This window comes from Sciurus vulgaris, assembly GCF_902686455.1.
Source record: "Sciurus vulgaris genome assembly, chromosome: 6".
Lineage (NCBI taxonomy): Eukaryota > Metazoa > Chordata > Mammalia > Rodentia > Sciuridae > Sciurus > Sciurus vulgaris.
Window position 1 is genome coordinate 154,100,682 of NC_136466.1, and position 5,216 is coordinate 154,105,897.

Genomic DNA, 5,216 nt, shown 5'->3' on the forward strand with positions numbered 1-5,216 from the left:
AGTCCTGAGAATGTCAGAGTTGTGGGTCCAAAATGTGGTGTGGTTATCAAGAGTTTAGAAGTGTCATTACTCAAGGTTTACAAACCAGAAAATGTACAAGACCTGCACATTCTGTGGAGCAATTTTGTCAATTATGAGAAAGAGACCCCAAGAATCTCTCAAGATGGGGAAAATTCAACTCCCGTTAATAAAGAATGAAGAGCACCAAAATGTTCTGCTGTTGTCTCTTCACTTTTCTCACACAACATGAATCCTGTGCGATCATAATCCCCAATGCATAGCAGGTGAGGCTGCCGTTTGAGTTGGAGATGAGTCCCTCTGTCATTTACATCATGTAATGCCACAGCAAGAGTCATTGAAGACAAAGAGCTCTCATCAGGACAACATTTTAACAAGCAGTGAAAGTTAAAAAGAATTCTCTGATGGCACACTGATTTAGTTTATAAGATTTAAATTTACAAATTAAAAAAGCTACATGTTTTACTGGTCCTCCTTTTTCTCTTTTTTCTTCACATCACTATTTTTCTTATCTTCATCTTTCCTAGTCATCTTTCCTATTCTTTTTGCTCTCATCTTTTTCCTGCCCTTCTTTCTTCTCTGTATCCTGACTGGCAATCTTATCGTTGATGAGGTTGTGCAGAGCAACTATGGAGTGAATCAGCCAGGCCCCACTGTCTGGTCCTTAGTCTTCAGGTAAAAGCCTTGACAAATTCCTGCAGGATGACATCAGGCAGCAGGTTGAAGATGTCCTGCAACTGGTAGAAGATTTGGTGGTTAATGGGCAGCTTGGTCGTGGCTACTTTTTCCAGGTAGCTCCTGATATTGAGAAGCTTGGAGGTTTCTTCAAATCATGATCATCATGTGATCCAGAGGGAACGAGTGTCCACTGTAGTGTCTTTGATATCTCATAACAAGTTTTTGACCCCAACTTCCTCAGTTTCTTCTGTTCTCTGGTCACATGCTCAAACGTTTTCGAGGTTAAAGTTCCATCATCATTAACTTCTTCCCCTGAAATATATGTTTCTGTGGGCAGCCCCAGGTCCTTTGGCTTCACATCAGTAATTACCAGTACTGAGTTAGGGAAGTATCTTTTCATGAGTTCATTAGTGGCAATGAGTTCATTATGTAGTTTAGGGCCTGTGTGGTACCACCAACTGTTCTTTCTCTGGTATTAACCTTCTTAAATATTCCATACATTTTTTCCAATTAATCATGACCTAAGAACCAGACAGAACCATCTTTGTCATCTTCACCAAAGCGGCCGCAAAACTCTTGAACACATTAAGTACTTTTTTTTTTGCCACAACCTCCAAAGCATACCAACAACATGCTTCTGGTTTCCAACCTTGCCGACTCATAGACTGCAAAGTAATACATGCTTGGAAAAAATTCAAACTTAATTGTTTTCTTTGCATTTCTATTTCTTTCCTTTGAACTTTCCTCATTTTCTCTAGCCTCAGATCTCTTCAGGGATAAAGATGCTAGAGTAGTAGCAGTATTATGGCCTGAGTTCTATGTTGCCAAAATTCTGGACAGGTATACCCCATGCCTTATATGTTAATGCCACAATCTCCAACTGGTCTTGCTGTTTAAAGAGATACTGAGATTCATCTACATTTTAAGATACCATCAAAGCAGATTCCCACTTAGAAAATATCAGGGGTTACCACTACCACCGATCCAGGAAGCTAATTGGGACATGAGAACAAAATCTCTGTAAAAGCTTTCAGAGGCACAGAAGAGAGGGGCCAAAGCGCCTTCCTGGGACACCAAGGCTTTTTGTTGAAAAGGGATGGGCGAAGTGAGGATAGGAGTAAGCCTGGAGGCAGGGGCTCAGTGCCAACTGTGACTGCCCTTTCCTCCATTCTCTAGCACCACCCAGCTTTCCTTGAAAGGAACAGGTCGCCCAGGCCCTGAATTGGCGACCAGGTTGCTGTGCTGGATCACCCTGGCTGTTTGAAGATAGGATGGTCTTCACCGGTATACAAGTCTGGGTAACCGTGTCCCACCTGGGTCCCCAGCCTGCTCAAGGCCACCATGCTGTCCCCAGAGTGCCTGTCACTCAGCAGCCCCAGCTCTAATTACCTCTTTCTGTGCTTTCAGGTTACTTCTAACTATGTTTATTTATAAAGTTATTATTCTGAATATTTCTATTGACATATTTTGTCATTGCCTAGAAGAGTCTAAGAACTGGCTACAATTTATTCAAATTTTGGTAAAAACATGCATTTGTTCCAGTGCTATTTGGAAGAATATTTTTCTTAGGTGGCAAGCTATCTCTTTTCATCACTGAGTCCTTATGATGAAACATTTGGGTTCATCAACAATTAGAGGCACTACTCACTGACATTTTATCTGGCAGACAACCAGGAATTAGATAGCTAAAAGCAAAATAAAACAAAACAAAAAAGAAAAACTGATCATGCCATACGAGGAGATAAACAACAATGAAACAGCACTCATAAACCATTTATAGAAGACTACCTCTACAACTAAATCTTCAGAAAGAGGACTCTTGGAAAGATGACCATGAGTAAGTGGAATATGTTTATATTTCTTACTTTTGGAAACCTTACAAATGGCCTATTATTAAGGCACATTTACTCTACCTCTTCTCTGTGTGCTGAGGTCTCTACTTTATACCCCCCTACTGATTAACACTGGAATGGTCGATGAACTCTAATGACTGCTACAGGATTTCTTATAGTAGAACCTACTGGCTATTGGAGCTGACTTCACAGAATCAAAATGATTTGGTAAGAAGAATATTGACCCCTCAAAGATGCAAGGTCCTTATCCCAAAATTTATGAATATGTTAGCTTATGTGGCAAATAAATGTGGCAAATGTGATTCTAATTAATGATCATGAAGTTAGGACACTATAGTGGATATTTCAGTGGTTCATATGTAATCACAACAATCTTCCTAAGTGAAAGAAGGAGAATAAATGAGGCTAGATTATTATCATGTGATGAAAACTTGGACTTTGTTTCTGCCTTTGAGGATGGAGCAGCAGACTGTTATAATGACATGTGGAAGCTCTAATTCCAAGTTTGATATAACCACAGATTAGGGCCTTTAGGAGGTAATTAGGTTGAGATGATGTCATAAGTGTGGTGCCTTTGTGATGGGATTAGTGAGAACATGGAGTTATGAGATCTCTCTTTTTCTCTCTCTCTTTCTCTGAGCATGTATGTGCATGTGTATGTGTGTCTTTCTCTCTTCCTCCCCATTTACCTCTCTCATTTCTCTCCACGAATATGCACCTAAAAAGGAACAAATGAGTAGAGGAGAAGGTAGCTCTTTACCAATCAGAAAGTGGGTCCTCAACAAAAACAAATCTGCCAACATCTGGATCTTAGACTTACCAGCCCCCAGAATGGTGAGAAATAATTGTGTGTTTTCTATGGTATTTTTTTATAGCACCCCAAGGACAAAAACAAGATTCTTAAGTCAAAGAATGTGGTTGGACTCTAGAAACTGGAGAAAGACCTGTATTGAAATTCTAACTGGAGAATGGTAAACAATTAGTCTAGGTTGTTTTAAACACCGTGTGACCATTTTTATAGTAACCATGGAAAGCTAACACATTAGAAAATTAGTGCAGTTTTCACAATGCCAATACTACATTCAGTGTCTATTCTGGACACTTATTTCTATTACCTCCAACAATAAAACAAAACAAAAAACAAATATCCAAAAAACTTACTAAATAATTTTTTAAAAGAAGAACAACAGAGCTTTAAATCCAGATTTGAAATCTTAATTACTCAATGAAAATTCTTCAAAGTTTTCCTCTGTCATTCAACCTTTTGATTGCAGACTTTACACAATGCATAGAAGTTGAGACATTTCATTCTACAATTTGGTGATAGCAAGAACACTATAGAATACATAAAGTCAAAGAACTCAACTAAGATGCAAATGAGAATGAAGAGCTGATGACTTTAAACTCTAGATCTCACATTCGCCATTGTGGGTATTGCAGTAGCTACTTCAAGAGAAAAAATGCTTACTTACATAGCTTTATGAGATCTATAATACAAGAAGTCCCAGAGAATAATCACATATATCATAAAATTATATAATTTGATAAATTGTCACATGGTAGACAACCACCAAGTGAGTATGGAAATACCTTCACCTCCTCTTATTCATAAACTCAAGTAGTCTTTCCCTATATCCTCATAAAACTGTTCTATGTAATTTACCAGGTGTGATGCAGTGACAGTATGTGACTTCTGATGTGGCTTCCATTTTGACCTCTTTAGTCATTTAATCAGGTGGACTCCAACAGTGGTATTGTAGAGAGCCTATGTGGCATTAGGAAGAGATGCAAATTAGGAAGAACTCAGGCCATCTACCCACAATCCACCAGTTCACAAGCAGATGTTCTAGAGAGTCAAGATATGAATACACCACACTAAATCTCACCATCATGTGTATCCAAAAGACTGGGATACTAATGAGAATATGATGTAATCCATGTTCATACAAATCTATCAAAATAGACTCTACTGTCATGTATAATAAAAAAGCACAAGTTTTAAAAGTAAAACTTCTTTCAGTCCCAGTCAACAAATACATATTAACTTCTTGACAGATTCTTATCAAGAATCAACTTCCTTAAAAAATAATTAGCTACTTCATTAGCTATCCTGAAAATCTGACCTCCAAAATAGTAAGAGAATGAGAGATTATTATTTTTAAAATCATTATGCATTAGGGTAATTGCTTATGCACAAATAGATAACTAATACAATTCTCATTGATGGTTTGCTAGGTTTACTGGACGGAGGGTAGGATCTGTTCTTTTGGATTAACATTGACTTTTTTTGCTCTTTGGGAAACAGATTAAAATATTGATCATAATTTCCCCTTTAGCATTTGTCCATAACATGATTTCCAGAATCTCAAATTTTTGTGTGCAGATACTGTCTTATTAAATGACACAAAAGATGTTCATCCAAACAAGGAATAGAAAAAACAACTTAATGGTGGTCAGAATAACTAACAGAAAACTGACATATCATGTATCTTCAACATTCAGTGTGGATCTGGATGGAGAAAGCTCCGCATAATAATGGCCTCTCCTCTAGCTCAGACTGAAGGACAGGAATGAGGCCTCTGAAGTTAGTTTAGTGTTTTTTTTTTTTTTTTTCCCTCTTCTCTCTGCTATAAACCTTTTTCTTGAAAGAAAATTTAAAACGTATAA

The 5,216-nt window shown here is 37.7% G+C and overlaps 1 pseudogene across 1 annotated transcript; it reads right to left on the minus strand.

The window, feature by feature from the left end:
* Nucleotides 1-480: 480 nt before the first annotated feature.
* On the minus strand, nt 481-3,975 carry LOC306663473 (26S proteasome non-ATPase regulatory subunit 7-like; annotated as a pseudogene). The gene is made up of 2 exons: nt 3,967-3,975; nt 481-1,345 (listed from the first exon to the last, which is right to left on the minus strand). The product of its transcript is annotated as a 26S proteasome non-ATPase regulatory subunit 7-like (transcript).
* Nucleotides 3,976-5,216: the final 1,241 nt, after the last annotated feature.